The following is a 20,439-nucleotide window of genomic DNA, read 5'->3' on the forward strand; positions in this document are numbered from 1 at the left end:
CATGTTCAATGTCCTCAGTGTACATGCTGGCTCTCCAGGAAGTTCCTTCCCTTTCAATGGTCACCAAGGTCTCACTTGGACTCATTGCTCCAACCAGATAGGAAAGGCCAGGCCTTGCTGGCCCTGGTGTTCTGGAGGTTGACCTTCTCTTAGTGACTCTTATGTTCATTTCACCACCCCCTTTTCTCTCTTGCTCTAAGTGAACACCTCTGTTCAGTCCTTCAACTGTGCCCTTCTACATGGATTGTGGATTCAACTTTTCCCCTTCCACTCCTTCTGTCAATTTATTGACATTTTTAAAGGAAACTTCTTCTGAATAACCACAATAAAATGACCACCCTCAGGAATATAATATTTATAATACTATCTAATATATAATATAATACTTGTTAATATATCATATTTATAGTATTTATACAATACTAAAAACTAATATGAAGTCTGTACTCAGAGTTATCCAACTATCCCAATAATGAACTTTGTAGGCATGGCTTATTGTTTGATCCAGGATCCAAGCAAGTGTTGCACATTATTTTTATTTGTCATGTCTCTTTATTCTCGTTGAATAGAGATCATTTCCTCAGCCTCTTTTCCTTTTTTCTTTTATGACACTGACATTTTTTGTAAAGTCTAGGTTCACTGTTCTGCCAAACAATGTGACTGAATTGTTTCTTTAAAGTGCAGCTTGTCAGATGTGTGTAATTCCTTCAGCAGTGCCCCGAAGTGCATTGGGGTAGAGAGGCTGAACAGGATTCCTGGACAGTTAGATAAGCAAGACTGTGATTTTATCAACTGCATATTATTGGGAAAAAAAGGAAAGAGGAAGTTGGGGTCATTGTAGGTCTCCTTAAGATTCAGCATAGAATATAAGCTGGTAAGGAGGAAAATGAGAACACAGGGGAATGGTGGGTAGTGCTAAATTGCTAGAAGAATTCCTTGGCATTTTTCAGCAAATGAAAGAATTTAATATCAATTCCTTTTGTGTTTGGGGAATTCCAAAACATTTCTCGTAAACTGATATTTTATGGTTTCTTCTATATCAATCATCTATCACCTATCTATACACTTAAATAATATCATATGTATATACATACCTATATATAATCCTTACTGTTTAAATGTGGTTTTTAGATGGGTGTGTGTGTGTGTGTATATATATATATATATATATATATATATATATATATATATATATATATGTGTGTGTGTGTGTGTGTGTGTTTGTGTGTGTGTATATATATATATATATATATATATATATATATACAGTGATAATTGTACTGGATACATAGTAGTAGTATTCTATTATTACTTGCAATGAGGATGTCTGACTATTTCAATCACTTGACATTCCAAAGAAAGTGTTTCAGCCCTCATAGACCCATTTGGGAACTATGTGGACTTTTTTTCCTTTCAATGGGTTAATAAAATATCAAATCTCTACAACTAAATCAGAAAAACAGTAATCAGGTTGGTAAGAATACTTACATTGTAACATGTGAGCTTACATAGAAAACTGAGGTTAGAACATGCACTGTCTTGTCTTCTGGCTATGTATTCTCCAGAACATGTTTTGAATGGTAGTAGTCTTAACATTCATCCTTGATCAGGGAGCTGACCTTCAAATGTCTTTGAGAAAAAGATAACAGTGTTTAAAATTTTGCTAAACAAGTAGGCAGTATTGAAATATCAATCAGTGCCCAATCTGGTAACTTCTTCAGTTGGTTTGTCTCTTTAAGATATTTGCATAAAAGGTAAATATTTCCATATCATTAGGTGTTTGAGCACCTGATAATATTGGTTTTCAAATCCGTTGTCAGTAGTTAACTCTCTTGTTGCTGGAGCTTCAGAAAGCAACAACAAATGTTCTCTCTGACTTTAGTTGCTGTTGACCATGGCATTTCCAGAAAAAATGTGTCAAAAACTTTAAAGAGCTATTAATTATGGCTTTATTAACTGAAAGAGAGATGCTAGCAAGCACAGTTGAATGTAATCTTCATAATTTCTGCAAACTGACTTTATCTCTACCACTGGAATTTATCCTTGGTAGCTAAAGTCATACAGATATGTTCTTAGCAGAAACTTGGGAATGTGTTGAAGCAGCCTTTCTACATGGTCATAGCCATGTAGAAGACATGGTAATTAAGTGACCTTCTTTAACCTAGTTTACATGTTTTATACATGTGATTCCAGCAAATCAAAAAAGTACCTCATTTTTTCTCTTTTCCCCAGGACAGCACTACATCTGATTTACTACAGAGTTGTCTCCTAGAATCTATTGATATTCAATCCCACTTTGAATGGCTGTATGGCATTGTTTCTCATATCATGAAGACGAAGAACCAACAAGGTCAAATGCTTGATATACTCAGGAAGGGAGTGGACAGAAGGCATGGTTAACACTCTCCAATGCCCTTTACTTGATGTAGGTGACAAACGCATTTGGGAGCCTTGATAAATATTCCTGTGAAAGCAGAGTAGAAGTTCTTTGGAAATTCTGAGGCCATTTTACAACAATCTCTTTCCAATATCAATCTCCGGTTTTTCTACCACCTTCACAAATGATCATAATAATGACCTTGGCTTTGAAGGTTTACCTGGCTTCCGTTCCACATAATTAAACCAAAGGTAGAATTTTTAAAAAAATAAAGACAGGAGTTATTTCAGACAGGAGTGATGCTCTTATTTGTAATGAGATTAGCCGTTCAGATAACAAGTGACTTTCTGAATTAGACTAAATTTACATCATGAGATTTATATTGCAACTGTGACAGACTTTAGGAAGAAAGGGACAAGGGGAAGGAGGTGGGAAGGAGGAGAAGGGGAAGTTTCTGTTTTATTTTAGGTTCACTCTTTCTCTTCTCTGCCAGAAATCCTTAGGTGAAGACAAAAGTGATGAAAGACAGAAACCCTTGCTCTGCTGGAGCCTATCTTCTAGTGGAGAGAAATTAACCAATTTAAATTCAAAAATAGGGTGTTAATAGTTTGTGGTGTGTGCTACAAAGAATACAAAACGGAAACATTACAGAGAGTAACTTCTAAAGGAAAGCTTCTTAAATAGGTGGTCAGGATAGAGAACACCTAGTTAAGAAGATGACCTCTAAGCAGGGACATGACGAATGAGAAGGGGCCAGATGGGTGAATTTGCGGGGGAGAGTCCTTTAAGCCCTCACATTTTATGTTGATCAAGAATTGAGCATGATGTGGTGGAAGATAGAAGACTAGGACAAAGAAGAAGAGGAGACATGAGAGGTAGGCAGCCATCAGTTCACTGAGAGCTGGGAAAGCCATGTACCACAAGGAGTTTGACACACCTGAGTTATCCTAAGTACAATGGGGGCACATTTGATCATGGTTTTGTTTTCTTCTTTTATCAAAGGGCTAATAACATAAGATTTCTCTTTCAAAGAAACCAATATTACTACTCATAAGAAGGGGAAAAATATTGTGGGACTCTTTTCCCTATGTTTTAGCAAAGAAAGAGCTGGAGCTGTGCTCTTAGCTGGTAAAAGTGGAACTGACCATAAGAAAACGATTTCAAAATATATTTTGGAGTTTTAAGTCAAAGATATTTTTAACTGTATTAGATATGGGTCTTAGAATGGTTGAGGAGATGGAGGAAACAGGAATGAATTTCAGGTTCTAGGTAGAAAGCAGCTGGATATAGAAACTTGCTATCAAAGAGATAGGAAATACTGGGGGTTGTGGGAGTGATTTGGAGAAATGAACCATACACCTGAGATCTGAGATCTCAGAAGAGACATCAGTGGGAAATTAAGGAATAGTCTGGCAGATGGGTATATTAAATTAAGAGTCATTAGAATGCTTGCTCATAACATTTGAATATAACTTTAGATTTCATTATGCAAATTTATCTAGGAAAAGTAAATATAATACTAGTATTGATATTATTTCTTATATTTTAATAATATTAGCATTGATAATATTTCTAGAATATGCAACTAGCTGTATTCCTAAAATATACCACTTACCTTCCATTATGGATTCTGGAAATGTTAATAAGACTAGTTACCAATGTGTTTGAATTTCTATGATGCAGTCTGTTTTGAACATTATTTGAGAAGAGAAAAAAATATTTGGAGAGCACTTGGGTGGGGGAAAGATGTGAACATTCATTTACTGTGATCATTTACCATGAAAAAAGATGCTGAAATATTAAAAGATTAAAATATTGCAAAAATAAGAATCAGATTATTTATGGTAATAAGGTATTTACTTATCTAATTTAGAAGTAATAATTTCATTATATGAAATTTAAAAATGTAAAAATGATATGCAAAATAATAATAAATATTCTACAAAATCATAGATGCCTATAATATTTATTATTAATATTTTGGTATATTTCTAAAATGAAAGTCACAAACTATATTCAGGTTTTAACAGACTTTTCCCTAAGATCACATTACAGACATTTACATATGCTTCCAGAATGTGCATTTTAATCATTGCATAATATTCCATCCTTTATGTGTATCATACCTTATTTAAATTATTTATTTTGACTTTTTATACATCTATTTCTGATGTTTTCCTCCTATTACAGAAATTACATTATAATCATAATTATAAAATATTTTACATACATTTTAGATTAAATCATTTGAATAAATTATTGCAGCTATTCCCAAACCGCCCCTCAGAGAAGGGAGTAGCATATAAGAAAATCTGAGAAACATCAGAGTTTCTTACAAGAGCTAAATTATAAACAAAGAAAAAAAATTAGCCAAATTTAGTTGTAGTGTATTCTCTATACACTAAATACGTATGATTTGTTCATTTAAAGTAATTTATTTAATCGTATTTATTGAATGATATCTTAATCTGAGTTTCCCTGAAAATGAAATCTGAGGCAGAGATCTTTGTTGCCATTACCTCACTGTCATATAATCCCAGAGAACATGAGGAGGGAACCTCAGGATGAAAGGAAGGTGGACCAATAAAAGAAGGCTTGATCAAGGTGGATGCCTCATAAATGAGCAATTGTCTGAACCACAGGAACGTACTATATTAGCCATATAAAGTGCATCTCAGGAACACCAATCATGGGGAGGAAAGGGAGGAATATTTATCCACTGGTTCTGCTCCTCCATTGGTAAAAGACATATCTTTTGCTTTCAACTCCTCCAACCTCCCAGGTAGCATGAGTGGATATATAAGGGTTCCCATAACTGAATCAAGAGTGTCATCTAAGAAATCCGTTGAGAGGCGTGCTGAACTGGTGGGAAGTCAGGTGTAGTCAGGTGGTATCTGTGTCCACCAAGAGCTAATAAGTGCAGCTGGAGAAAGAGACAGGTGAGGCAAAGTAGATATGAGATGCTGTATTTGAGGTGTCTGATGCAGTTTACCCCCCAAACCACTAGGTTCCACTCATTTTCTTTATTACAGTAAGCTGACATGATGTGATACATGGACACCATTTTTGTGACCATAAGAGGTCTTCACTTATTTTACAAGAGTGGAAGTAAAATTTCAATTAAGCACAGCATTCCCTTCAAGGTGATACCATATACAATAACTGAATGACACTCAGCAAGCTCTGTACCTCATCATTACAGCTGATTACAGGCTATCATTAATATACATAATCTTCCTTCTCCATCACATGTTCTAGATTACCCTCAGCTTTATCCCCTGGGCTGATTACTTCCCATTAGGTATATTTAGACCTTAATCCCCCAAAGGGCAAAAATATTCAGTTCCTTGAACTTAAATGTGCATATTTGGAACACTCTCTTAGTGTTCAAGGGATACTTGTAGTTTAAGATTCTCAGGTTTGTCATCCATATTCCCCATTCCAGTTTTGGCTCACTAATTTCTTTTCCAGAGCACCCTGACTTTGACATAAGAGATCTATCAAAACTTTACAGGTCAGCCACCTTTATATTTTGAACCTGGACCTGATTTTAGCACAGACTTCTCTGTAGCTCTAGAAGATGAGGAGCTGTTTGAAAGTTACCTTAGAGATCCTATGTCTTTCTCATTTAGTTAAATTGTGCTGGTGTTAGCCTAGCATATTTATTTTTAAGACTTTCAACCAGTTAACCAAACAAGTCTGCCATCTTTATACTTGTTTCTCCCATACTGATCAAGTGAGCAGCAAATGGACATCACAGTGGTTCACTTTCCTACTTAGGTGATCCTACTTGGGCACGGGTGAAAACCACGATAGTTCTGATGCCACTGAATGCCAGAGTTATCCCCACACACTTCCATCTTTCACTGAGATCCTCATTGCTCTTCTGCTTGTTAGTAATTCAGGAGTAAACTCCCATCCAGAAGATATTCAAGGTTTGTTTCTGACACCAACTGTCTTTGTATAAGTTACCTACAAAGTAGAAAAATAAAAGAAATACAAACTGGAGAATGAGAAGAAAATTTGTCACTCTTTGCAGATGACATGATACTATACATAGAAAATCCTAAAGATTCCACCAGAAAAGTACTAGAAATAGTCAATGACTTTGGTAATGTTGCAGGATACAAAATTAATGCACATAAATCTCTGGCATTCCTATACACCAACAACAAAAATTCAGAAACAGAAATGAAGGAAAAAAATCCCATTTACCATTACAAAAACAAACAAATACCTAGATATAAACCTGACTAAGGAAGTGAAAAACTTGTACTCAGAAAACTATAAAACACTGATGAAAAAATCAAAGATGACATAAACAGATGGAGAAATATACCATGTTCTTGGATTGGAAGAATCAATATTGTGAAAATGACTATACTACACAAAGCAATCTACAGATTCAGTGCAATCCCTGTCAAGCTACCAATGGCATTCTTCACAGAATTAGAACAAAAAATCTTACAATTTGTATAGAAACACAAAAGACCCCAAATAGCCAAAGCAATCTTATGAAATAAAAATGGAGTTGGAGGAATCAGGCTCCTTGACTTCAAACTATACCACAAAGCTACAGTAATCAAAACAGTATGGTACTGGAACAAAAACAGAAATATAGATCAATGGAACAGGATAGAAAGTCCAGAGATAAACCCACACACATATGGTCACCTAACTGATGACAAAGGAGGCAAGATCATACAATAGAAAAAAGATAGCCCCTTCAATAAATGGTGCTGGGAAAACTGGACAGTTACAAATAAAAGAATGAAATTAGAACACCACTTAACACCATACACAAACATAAGATACAAATGGATTAAGGACCTAAATTTAAGACCAGACACTATAAAACTCTTATAGGAAAACATAGGAAAAACACTCTTTGACATTAACCACAGAAAGATCTTTTTTAACACCTTCTAGAGTAAGGGAAGTAAAAACAAAAATAAACAAATGGAACTTAATTAAACTTAAAATCTTTAAAAGTAAACAAATGGGACTTAATTAAACTTAGAAGCTTTTGCACAACAAAGGAAACCATAAACAAGACAAAAAGACAACACTCAGAATGGAGAAAATATTTGAACATGAAACAACAGACAAAGGATTAATCTCCAAAATATACACACAGCTCATGGAGCTCAATATCAAAAAAAAATCAAATTAAAAAATGAGTGGAAGACCTAAATAAACATTTCAGCAAAGAAGACATACAGATGGCCAAAACGCACATGAAAAGATGTTCAACATCACTAATTATTAGAAAAATGCAAATGAAAACTAAAATGAGCTATCACCTCACACTGGTCAGAATGGTCATTATCAAAAAAGCTAGAAAAAAGAAATGTTGGAAAGGGTGTGGTGAAAAGGGAACTCTCCTGCACTGCTGGTGGAAATGTAAATTGATACAACCACTATGGAGAACAGTATGGAGGTTCCTTAAAAAAGTAAAAATAGAAGCACCATATGACAGAGCAATCCCACTACTGGGCATATACCCTGTGAAAGCCATAATTCAAAAAGAGACATGTACCACAATGTTCATTGAAGCACTATTTACAATAGCCAGGACATGGAACCAACTTAAATGTCCATCAACAGATGAATGGATAAAGAAGATGTGGCACATATATACAATGGGATACTACCAGCCATAAAAAGAAATGAATTGAGTTATTTGTAGTGAGGTGGACAGACCTAGAGTCTGTCATACAGAGTGAAGTAAGTCAGAAAGAGAAAAACAAATACTGTATGCTAACACACATATATGGAATCTAAAAAAAAAAAAAATGGTACTAAGAACATAGTTGAAGGGAAGGAATAAGATGTAGACATAGAGAATGGACTTGAAGACATAGGGTGGGACAAGGAAGCTGGAGGAAATAAGAGTAGCATTGACATAAATACACTACTGAATGGAAAATATTTGGCTGGTGGGAAAGAGCAGCATGGCACAGGGAGATCGGCTCTGTGTTTTTCAATGACCTAGAAGAGTGGGATAGGGAGGGTGAGAGGGAAGCTCACTAGGGAAGGGATATGGGGACACATGTATACATAGGGCTGATTCACTTTGGTGTACAACAGAAAGTAACAGAGTATTGTGAAGCAATTATACTCCAATAAGTATCTATTAAAAAATAAATATAAAAAAATAAAGGGCATACATGGTACTAATTCACTAGGATGTATAATTCCAAGGAGGAGTAAAGGTCAATAATACAATTTTGAGTAGTTCACAGTGTTACGCAGTCACAATGAAACTGCATAAAATGCACCCTGGGACTCTCAACTGGAGAAATGAGAGGGAGGAAATTTTCCTTTGGCTCCCATTTTTCATCCTTGCAAGTTTCAACCCACATGGCATTAAGATCCCAGGTTGTGTGTGCATGGACAGTAAGCAGGTTCTCACAGTGATGTCAAAAATCACTCTGGAACAAGAAGAACATGACACAGGATGGCAGTGAAGGATGTCAGTTGGTGACTTGAGAACTGTTCCCCACCCAGCTGAACAAAAGTGATGGGTGAGGAAGGACAGATCAGAAATCGTGCAACAGAAGTCACATACAAGTGACTTTTTTTTTTTTTTTTTTTTGCGGTACGCGGGCCTCTCACTGCTGTGGCCTCTCCCGTTGCGGAGCACAGGCTCCGGACGCGCAGGCTCAGCGGCCGTGGCTCACGGGCCCAGCCGCTCGCGGCATGTGGGATCCTCCTGGACCGGGGCACGAACCCGCGTCCCCTGCACTGGCAGGCGGACTCTCAACCACTGCGCCACCAGGGAAGCCCCTACAAGTGACTTTTAAGTTATGGCGCTCTATACTGTAGAACCAAGAACTGAGTTTGGCCTCTAGGAAGCTGAATATCATCAAAGTGTACCACTTTTTTTTTTTTTTTTAACATCTTTATTGGAGTATACTTGCTTTTCAATGGTGTTAGTTTCTGCTTTATAACAAAGTGAACCAGCTATACATATACATATATCCCAATATCCCCTCCCTCTTGCGTCTCCCTCCCACCCTCCCTATCCCACCCCTCTAGGTGGTCACAAAGCACCAAGCTGATCTTCCTGTGCTATGCGGCTTCTTCCCACTATTTTACATTTGGTAGTGTACATATGCCCGTGACACTATCTCACTTCTCCCCAGCTTACCCTTCCCCCTCCCCATGACTTCAAGTCCACTCTCTACCTCTGTGTCTTTATTCCTGTCCTGCCCCTAGGCTCTTCAGAACCTTTTTTTTTTTTTTTTTTTTTTTTTTTAGATTCCATATATATGTGTTACCATATGGTATTTCTTTTTCTCCTTCTGAATTACTTCACTCTGTATAACAGATTCTACGTCCATCCACCTCACTACAAATAACTAAATTTCATTTTCTTTATGTCTAATATTCCATTCTACATATGTACCACATCTTCTTTATCCATTCATTTGTCAATGGATGTTTAGGTTGCTTCCATGTCCTGGCTATTGTAAACAGTGCTGCAATGAACATTGTGGTACATGACCCTTTTTGAGTTATGGTTTTCTCAGCGTATATGCCCAGTAGTGGGATTGCTGTGTCATATGATAGTTCTATTTTTAGTTTTTTAAGGAACCTCCATACTGTTCTCCATAGTGGTTGTATCAATTTACATTCCCACCAACAGTGTAGGAGGGTTCCCTTTTCTCCACACCCTCTCCAGCATTTACTGTTCGTAGATTTTTTGATGATGGTCATTGTGACCAGTGTGAGGTGACTCCTTACTGCAGTTTTGATTTGCATTTCTCTAATGATTATTGATGTTGAGCATCCTTTCATGTGTTTGTTGGCAATCTGTATACCTTCTTTGGAGAAATGTCTATTTACGTCTTCTGCCCATTTTTAGATTTATTTTATCTTATTTTTTTGTTTTTTTATGAAATGCTATGTCTTTTTCATTTTTTTTTTTTAAATACTATAAGATGTCTGTTTTATTGATATTGAGCTGCATGAGCTGCTTGTATATTTTGGAGATTAATCTTTTGTCAGTTTCTTCGTTCACGAATATATTCTCCCATTCTGAGTGTTGTCTTTTTGTCTTGTTTATGGTTTCCTTTGCTGTGCAAAAGCTTTTAAGTTTCATTAGGTCCCATTTGTTTATTTTTGTTTTTATTTCCATTTGTCTAGGAGTTGAGTCAAAAAGGATCTTGATGAGATTTATCTCATAGAGTGTTCTGCCTATGCTTTCCTCTAAGAGTTTTATAGTGTCTGGCCTTACATTTAGGTCTTTAATCTATTCTGAGTTTATTTTTTTGTGTGGTGTTAGGGAGTGTTCTAATTTCATTCTTTTACATGTAGCTGTCCAGTTTTCCCAGTGCCACTTATTGAAGAGGCTGTCTTTTCTCCATTGTATATTCTTGCCTCCTTGATCAAAGATAAGGTGACCATATGTGCATTGGTTTATCTCTGGGTTTTCTATCCTGTTCCATTGATCTATCTTTCTGTTTTTGTGCCAGTACTATACTGTGTTTTTTTCTTTTCGGTATGCGTGCCTCTCACTGTTGTGACCTCTCCTGTTGCAGAGCACAGGCTCTGGACGCATAGGCTCAGTGGCCATATCTCACGGGCCTAGCCGCTCTGCGGCATGTGGGATCTTCCTGGACTGGGGCATGAACCCGTGTCCCCTGCATTGGCAGGCGGACTCTCAACCAGGGAAGCCCCTATACTGTCTTGATTACTGTAGCTTTGTTGTATAGTCTGAAGGCAGGAAGCCTGATTCCTCTAGCTCTGTTTATCTTTCTCAAGATTGCTTTGGCTATTCGGGGTCTTTTGTGTTTCCATACAAATTGTGATTTTTTTTGTTCTAGTTCTGTAAAAAATGCCATTGGTAGTTTGATAGGGATTGAATTGAATCTGTCAATTGCTTTGGGTAGTAGAGTCATTTTCACAATGTTGATTCTTCCAATCCAAGAACATGGTATATCTCTCCATCGATTTGTATCATCTTTAGTTTCTTTCAGCAGTGTCTTATAGTTTTCTGTGTACAGGTCTTTTGTCTCTTTAGGTAGGTTTATTCCCAGGTATTTTATTCTTTTTGTTGCAGTGGTAAATAGGATTGTTTCTTTAACTTCTCTTTCAGATTCTTCATCACTAGTGTATAGAAATGCAAGAGATTTCTGTACATTAACTTTGTATCCTGCTACTTTACCAAATTCATTGATTAACTCTAGTAGTTTTCTGGTAGCATCCTTAGGATTTTCTATGTATAGTATCATGTCATCTTCAAACAGTGACAGTTTTACTTCTTTTCTGATTTGGATTCATTTTGTTTTTTATTTGTCTCTGATTGCTGTGGCTAAAACTTCCAAAACTATGTTGAAAAATAGTGATGAGAGTGGGTAACCTTGTCTTGTTCCTAATTTTAGTGGAAATGGTTTCAGTTTTTCACCATTGAGAATGATGTTGGGTGTGGGTTTGTCATATATGGCCTTTATCATGTTGAGATAAGTTCCCTCTCTGCCTATTTTCTGGAGAGTTTTTATCATTAATGGGTGTTGAATTTTGTCTAAAGCTTCTTCTGCATCTATTGAGATTATTGTATGGCTTTTATCTTTCAATTTGTTAATATGGTGTATCACATTGATTGATTAGCGTATATTGAAGAATCCTTGCATTCCTGAGATAAACCCCACTTGATCATGGTGTATGACCCTTTTAATGTGCTGTTGGATTCTCTTTGCTAGTATTTTGTTGAGGATTTTTGCATCTATGTTCATCAGTGATATTGGCCTGTAGTTTTCTTTTTTGTGGTATCTTTGTCTGGTTTTGGCATCAGGGTGATATTGGCCTCATAGAATGAGTTTGGGAGTTTTCCTCCCTCTGCTGTATTTTGGAAGAGTTTGAGAAAGATAGGTGTTAGCTCTTCTCTAAATGTTTGATAGAATTTGCCTGTGAAGCCTTCTGGTCCTGGGGTTTTCTTTGTTGGAAGATTTTTAGTCACAGTTTCAATTTCAGTGCTTGTGATTGGGCTGTTTTTATTTTCTATTTCTTCCTGGTTCAGTTTTGGAAGGTTGCGTTTTTCTAAGAATTTTTTCGTTGCTTCCAGGTTGTCCATATTATTGGCATAGAGTTGCTTGTAGTAATCTCTCATGATCCTTTGTATTTCTATAGTGTCTGTTGTTACTTCTACTTTTTCATTTCTAATTCTGTTGATTTGAGCCTTCTCCCTTCTTTTCCTGATGAGTCTGGCTAATGGTTTATCAATTTTGTTTATCTTCTCAAAGCACCATCTTTTAGTTTTATTTATCTTTGCTATTGTTTCCTTCATTTCTTTTTCATTTATTTCTGATCTGATCTTTATGATTTCTTTCCTTCTACTAACTTTGGGGTTTCTTTGTTCTTCTTTCTCTAATTGTTTTAGGTATAAGCTTAAGTTGTTTATTTGAGATTTTTCTTGTTTCTTGAGGTAAGATTATATTGATATATACTTGCCTTTTAGAACTGCTCTTGCTACATCTCATAGGTTTTGGGCCATCGTGTTTTCATTGTCATTTTTTTCTAGGTATTTTTTAATTTCCTTTTTATTTCTTCAGTGATCTCTTGGTTATTTAGTAGCATAATGTATAGCCTCCATGTGTTTGTACTTTTACAGTTTTTTTTTTTTCCTGTAATTGAAATCTAGTCTCATAGAGCTGTGGTCAGAAAAGACACTTGATATGATTTCAAGTTTCTTAAATTTACCACGGCTTGATTTGTGACCCAAGATATGATCTATCCTGGAGAATGTTCCATGAGCACTTCAGAAGAAAGTGTATTCTGTTGTTTTAGGATGGAATCTCCTATAAATATCAATTAATTCCATCTTGTTTAATGTGTCATTTAAAGCTTGTGTTTCCATATTTATTTTCATTTTGGATTATCTGTCCGTTGGTGAAAGTAGGGTGTTAATTTCCCTACTACTATTGTGTTACTGTCTATTTCCTCTTTTATGGCTTTTAGCATTTGCCTTATGTATTGAGGTGCTCCTATGTTGGGTGCATAAATATTTACAATTGTTACATCTTCCTCTTGGATTGATCCCTTGATCATTATGTACTGTCCTTCTTTGTGTCTTGTAATAGTCTTTATTTTAAAGTCTATTTTGTCTGATATGAGAATTGCTACTCCAGCTTTCTTCTTATTTCCTTTTGCATGGAATATCTTTCTACATCCCCTCACTTTCAGTCTGCATGTGCCCCTAGGTCTGAAGTCGGTCTCTTGTAGACAGCATATATACGGGTCTTGTTTTTGTATCCATTCAGCCAATATATGTCTTTTGGTTAGAGCATTTAATCCATTTACATTTAAGGTAATTATCGATATGTATGTTCCTATTACCATATTCTTCATTGTTTTGTGGTTTTTTTGTAGGTCTTTTCCTTCTCTTGTGTTTCCTGCCTAGAGAAGTTCCTTTAGCATTTGTTGTAATGCTGGTTTGGTCATGCTGAATTCTCTTAACTTTTGCTTGTCTGTTAAGGTTTTAATTTCTCTGTCGAATCTGAATGAGATCCTTACTGGGTAGAGCAATCTTGGTTATAGGTTTTTCCCTTTCATCACTTTAAATATGTCCTCCACTCCTTGGAACAGTTATATAAGTGCATCATTAAATAACTCTGTTAGAGTGATATTCAAAATATTTGTAGATAAAAGTGGAGAATAATGGCTACATTGAAGGTTTTGGTTAAAAAAGTATGGCTTCTACAAACATGAAAATGAGACCTACTTTAAAAAATGAGAAGTAAAATGAGAACAAAAGAAGAACCTTAGCAGGAAAACCTGGACAATGTCAATGTTTAAGCATAAGGTATATTCTTAAACAGAGTTATTTTAAAAAGTTAGAATAGTCCAGCCAAAGTACCATGTGAATTTTCTTTTTGTAAGTGAATAATGTTAAACAAAAGAGTTAAATCTCTCTATACTCAGAGGACTAAAGGACAAAATTAGATCTTACAACTGGTGGAACAGGATGTGTTTAAATTTAATCAGTACAAAATCATGGGCAGAAGAGAATGCCTAGAAAAAGAGCAGTGTCTCATCAACAGCAGCACCCTTGATGCATTTGTTCCTAAACTAAAATAATCTATTTATCCTGTTTTTAAAGCAAGGCATTATATGATTAAATGTTAGAAGTAATCTGTTCTCTAAAAAATCCTGTTATACCATGATTTATAACTTACCATTAAATTTTCAAAAACTGTTTATTTTTGAGAAGATTGAGACAGACCTCATTTGGTCCTTTAGTATCTAACTACTCTATATAGTTGAAACTAAGAAGAGAATGTCTCCAGCTCTGTCAGAACCATGAGAAAAATCTGCCTCCAATGTGTTTATAATGAGGGTAGATTGGGAACCTTCTTTATTGTTCATTGTACGTCAAACACAAACATCGGTTGGAATTTGAATATTATTTGATGTACGGTTTTCCTAATTAAACGTAAATTCCTGTGAGGTGTATGATTATCACTTTTACTCTTTTATTCCCTTTAAATACTAGGATTCCTTGCTGTAAAACCTTTCTAAGTATAAGCTCTCATGGCTCATCGCCATGTTTAGTCAAGAATTGGTGTTGGACCCAGCACTGAGGCAGGCCCTTGCCTCCCTTCTGCCTCAGTGGATCATGCCCAGGGTGGTGGCAGGGTTGGGGGGGTGGTAGAGTTTCCAGGCCAGTTTCAATGCAGGGATCACAACAAACACAACAGCCACAGAAGCACTAGGACATTACCTCTCCCATCAGCTTAGCAGCCCCCAAGGAGACTGACTGCCTACTTACACAGAAACTAATTGAGACTGAAGCCCTTTGGGGTTTTTGAAGAGGAAGAGGAATTGCAGCACAGAATTTAAATTTTGGGAAAATTAAATAACCTGGTAAAAGAGTGGATACAATAAATCAGTGAAAGCAAGAATCTTCCACAATGTGTAATTGAAAATGTTGGAGGAAAATTTTTTACATTTGGAACTTATAAATTAGGAGTACATAAAAAGGTGCCGATCTTGATGTGTTGTGTGTTGCTCCAAGACATGGTGATTGAAGTGACTTTTTCACCTCATTCTATGATGAATTGAAATTACAGGAAGAAATCAATTTAAGAGCTGTTACAGAGGCATTTGTACCAGTTATCAAACTGTGTTCTGGGATAGAGCTTGCTATTTTGTTTGCAAGATTAGCACTTGCAGACTATTCCAGAAGACCTGAACTTTAGAGATGATAGTCTGCTTAAATATTTACATATAAGATGCAGGGTAACCAATGAAATTTTACATCGAGTACCAAACATTGACAGCTTCAGGTTAATCCTGCAAGCTATCAAGCTGTGGGCCAAACACCACAACATCTAATCCAATATATTAGTTTTCCTCTGGTGTTTCCTGAGCTATGCTAGTAGCATGAACTTGCCAGCTTTATCCAAATGCAATAGCATCAACATTTGTATGTAAATTTTTCTTCATATTTTCTAAATGATGTGTGTTTAGGTTATGTTAAAATAAAATTGATTGAAAAAAAAGAAGTCACGTGACCTAATTTGTCAGCCTTCTAACCCATAACCCACATACGTTCCATCTAGAATACAGAGTGTAGACTGCCACCATTAATGATTTAGGTGATGTATTAATACAAAGAGCAGTAACATAGTGACATTAGAAGGAGAAACATGTCATTGAGAGAAAGCACTAATGAAGCTGTTGGCTGAGTCCATGGGAGACAGAGAAGGAAGGAAGAAAAGAAAGAAAATAGTGTAGCTGAGAAGAATAAGAAGTAACAGGAGTCAAGAGAGCAACTAAGGTAAGTGGGACTGAAACACCTGGACTCTCTCCTCTGAGCATTATTATCATATATTACAATAAACATTTTTGAACAAATACATTTCATTTGACAATTATCATGTGATTCCAATCATTTTTGGTTCTGTTTCCTCTCTCTCCTTCAAAGTATTAAGAGTGTTAGATTTCTTAATCATCCACTGTTCTAAAACTCACTTCTTCTCATATTATACATTAGAAGCTTCTCAAATACTTTTCCTCAGTCCTATTTTCTTTCTCAAGAGTGGTAGCATGGGCATAGAAATAGCGTAACTTTGGGCTTCCCTGGTGATGCAGTGGTTGAGAGTGTGCCTGCCGATGCAGGGGACACAGGTTCGTGACCCGGATTCCACATGCCACGGAGCAGCTGAGCCCGTGAGCCATGGCCAGTGAGCCTGTGCATCCGGAGCCTGTGCTCCACATCGGGAGAGGCCACAACAGTGAGAGACCCACGTACCTCAAAAAAAAAAAAAAAAAAAAGAAAAGAAAAAAAAAAAAGAAAGAAAGAAATAACGTAACTTTTTGCCCAGTTTGGTGCAGTTTTATATGTCAGTGCCCTCCAAGGCCACTGACTGAGGAGGACTAAGAACTTCTTTGCATCACCCAGGCTAACATGAGTGGCTTTCCACACAATCCACCCCCCCCTTGTCTCTCCAGTTGAATGACCATGTACACAGCCCAGGCACGTTGGGAGGAAGATGAACACCTGTCAGGGATGGTCACCCACCCCATACTGTGGTTTCAAGGAGAAAAGATTCCATTTCCTATTGTAATGTAGATCAGAGTAGGTTCCAGCTAGAAGTATTAATGCTTGAGATGCCTGAAAACGGGATACGGTCTTTTTCTGTGGAGAGGGCTGGTATTTAAGAGAAGAGAAGGTAGTTGCAAAAAAGAAAAGGTAAAATACATCAGTGAAGATGGCTGGAACCCCTATGATTTTTGATACTGTTATACATTGGCCTAATGAGGACTATGGGAAAGGGCCCCACTACAGGCATCACAAGGACCTACTGTATAGCATAGGGAACTATATTCAATATCTTGTAATAACCTACAGTGGAAAAGACTGTGAAAAAAGAAATATGTGTGTGTTTAACTGAATCACTTAGCTGTACACCTGAAACATTGTAAATAAACTATACTTCAATTAATAAAAAAGGAAAAACATTTTAGACAGGTGTGTGCAGATGGGGTCTGAATGGGTTGTCATCCACTGATGGCTTTAGGGAGAAAGTACAAGACGGAGGAAACCAGAGTGGAGGTAAACAAGAGGACTATAAACAGCTCGGGAACTCTCAGAAAAATTCTTCCTGATTAGGCTGACATGAAAACTTCCTGTTTTTAATGGTAAAGTGATTTCATGATCATTACACACCATTGCTGCAAAAGGGATCTTGGATGAAATACATTTCTTAGGTTTTTGGAAGTGCAGGCTCAGAGGCCATGGTTCACGGGCCCAGCTGCTCTGTGGCATGTGGGATCCAGGGCACGAACCCCTGTCCCCTGTATCGGCAGGCAGACTCTCAACCACTGTGCCACCAGGGAAGCCCATTTCTTAGGTTTTTACATCCCATATATTACCATAGCCTGATAAGTTATATCAGATATTTGCAATAAGATGTCTAAGTGAAATTTAACTCACTTCCACTGGTTATAGAGGAATTGGATTGATTAGAAATTTTTACAAATGACCAGGATGATTTTCAATCTATTACAATATTTTGAATCTGTTCCCGTTAATACATATATTTAGCCAATATAATCAAGTCCTAAACAATTGACTTAAATATATCTAGTGTTCATTCAAAATCTCAAATACCTCAAATACCTGGATAATAGTGTGCTGCAAAGAAAACAATTATTGGTAAAACAGTGTTCTTTTCCTTTCTAAACTTTATCAAATTGTTACAAGTATTACCCAATTTTCATTCATTGAAAGAATTATCCACATCTTAATTTTAAGTAATGCTTCATCTATTTATGAGAAAACTTTCTAATTGAATAGTATGTATTCCTACACTCTCCTTGAGCTATATTTTGATTCAAACTGTGTGCATCAATTTTTATCATAAAATTATTATAACCTGCACTCCTTCTTAAAACTTATTAAATTAGTATGTCAAAGTAGACTGATCCATTTTTAAAGTATATGAAAAAATATATATGTTTTGTGTTATCTTCTTGAATAGAAATAACTACATCATTCTGATGTAGAAATAACTACATTATTCTGATATTGGATTATACAAATAAATTCCATCAAAACAAAGAGAAAATTATCCCTTCCCTTTACAGTAGGGCAGCTACTGGGAAGAGTTTTATCAACCTGCCTAATTATGTGCTCATCCCTGAATTTGTCACAGAGGCAGGGGGATGGGGCAATGGCATTGACACTTTGATGGAGTGTTTACGAGAAGAATGTCCTATTAAATGAAGATCTCTAATAAATTGTGACATTGTGCCTGTAGGGTTATGAGAGGTAAAGTGGTTGGGCAGCTAAACAATGGCCGTTGTGTTTAGTCAAGTGACTTAATTTTTTCATCTCCAAGCCAATAGTCTAGCTACACACAGTTCTCCAAGAATGTAGACTGTGAACCACCATTATTAATGACTGAAATAGTGGATTACCTTAAAGAATAAATACTACATTACAAATTAGAAAAAGAAACATTTCACAGAGACAAAACACTGCTGCCTCAGATAAGCACTGTAAATGCATATTCATCTTGAGACTATTCTTTTTAATAATAGGGGAAAATTCAAATAGAACGCAGAGGTGGAACCAGATAGAAATGGCAGGGAAGAGCAGTACCCAGAGCATGACTGGAATAGAATTAATTGTTCCAGAGAAACTAAGATTAAGAACTCCACGACTACATGAATCTAAATGAGTATATAGTTAACATATTTTATGATAGAATAACAGCTCAATTTTAACTGTAGATAGGATAACTTAAATAGGACAGTAAAAGAGTTACATTTCCTCAGCCATTTAAAGTGCTTTCTGAGTCACCAGGCAGCACAGCACTTTGTATTTCCTAGAGGACAGCACATATACTTGACAGAGGATCTTTCAGTCACGAAGCAATTGGCAAAGTTAATATTCTGGTTTCAGAAAGAGAATCCGGAGATAGTCTATCAAATTGGATGAGTAGATGGGGCCACCCACTCAGTAATTCATTTGCACCACCCAATTCAGTGATTTTTTTCTCTCTAGTAGATAGATGGAAATGTATAGCTGAGGCCAAAAGACCTTCTTCTTTTAAACTTTTTTTTAAATTGAAGTATAGTTGATTCACAATGTTGTGTTAATTTCTGCTGTATAGCAAAGTGATTCAGTTATATGTATACATTTTTAAAAATTATTTTCCATTATGGTTTATCTCAGGATATTGAATATTGTTCCCTATCCTATACAGTAGGACCTTGTTGTTTATCTACTCCATATGTAATAGTTTGCATCTGCTAACCCCAAACTCCCACTCCATCCCTCCCCCTACCTCCCCACTCCTCCCCCTTAGCAACCACAAGTCTGTTCTCTACGTCTGTGAGTCTGTTTCTGTTCTGGAGATAGGTCATTTGTGTCATACTTTATTCCACATATAAGTGATATCATATAGTATTTGTTTTTCTCTTTCTGACTTACTTCACTTAGTATGATAACCTCTAGTTGCATCCATGTTGCTGCAAATGGCATTATTTCATTCTTTTTCATGGCCAAGTAGAAATACCTTCTTTTTAACATCAAAAATATACTGCACATAAAGTGGATTATGCACATTAAGTGATACATTTCTATGCCTCTTAGTTTTAAGACTAGTCTTCTTTGGCTCTATTTGACCTTACATCTCGTAGTCACAGCATTGCCATAACTAGCAAATGGTCCTTCTTTATTTCTATAATCACTGAGGCTATACCATATGCTTTCTAAAGGATGAACATGAAAAGAGTAAAACTAATCATTTAAATTAGTTTCAGGGATACTGTTCTTGGCACAGAATAGACTTTATGAATCTTTTGCAGCTATTTCAACTTACAATGTACCAGCTTCTGTAGATTTAACTCTCAATCTATCCTATATTTTCTTGACCTTGAACACTTATTAACATTTTATGATTCTAGAATAGTACTTACTCCATAATGACCATATTCTTTTATGATCTATTACAATAATAGATTACACAATTATTTTATAGGATAATATATTCAAATCCTCTGAATTTTAAAATCGCCTTTGAGCTAAATGTGAAGAGGTCTAACAA

The 20,439-nt window shown here is 36.2% G+C and overlaps 1 pseudogene; it reads left to right on the plus strand.

The window, feature by feature from the left end:
- The first annotated feature begins 15,051 nt into the window (after nt 1-15,051).
- Nucleotides 15,052-15,839, plus strand: LOC136120115 (poly(A) polymerase alpha pseudogene; annotated as a pseudogene).
- Nucleotides 15,840-20,439: the final 4,600 nt, after the last annotated feature.

This window comes from Phocoena phocoena, chromosome 3 (assembly GCF_963924675.1).
Source record: "Phocoena phocoena chromosome 3, mPhoPho1.1, whole genome shotgun sequence".
NCBI lineage: Eukaryota > Metazoa > Chordata > Mammalia > Artiodactyla > Phocoenidae > Phocoena > Phocoena phocoena.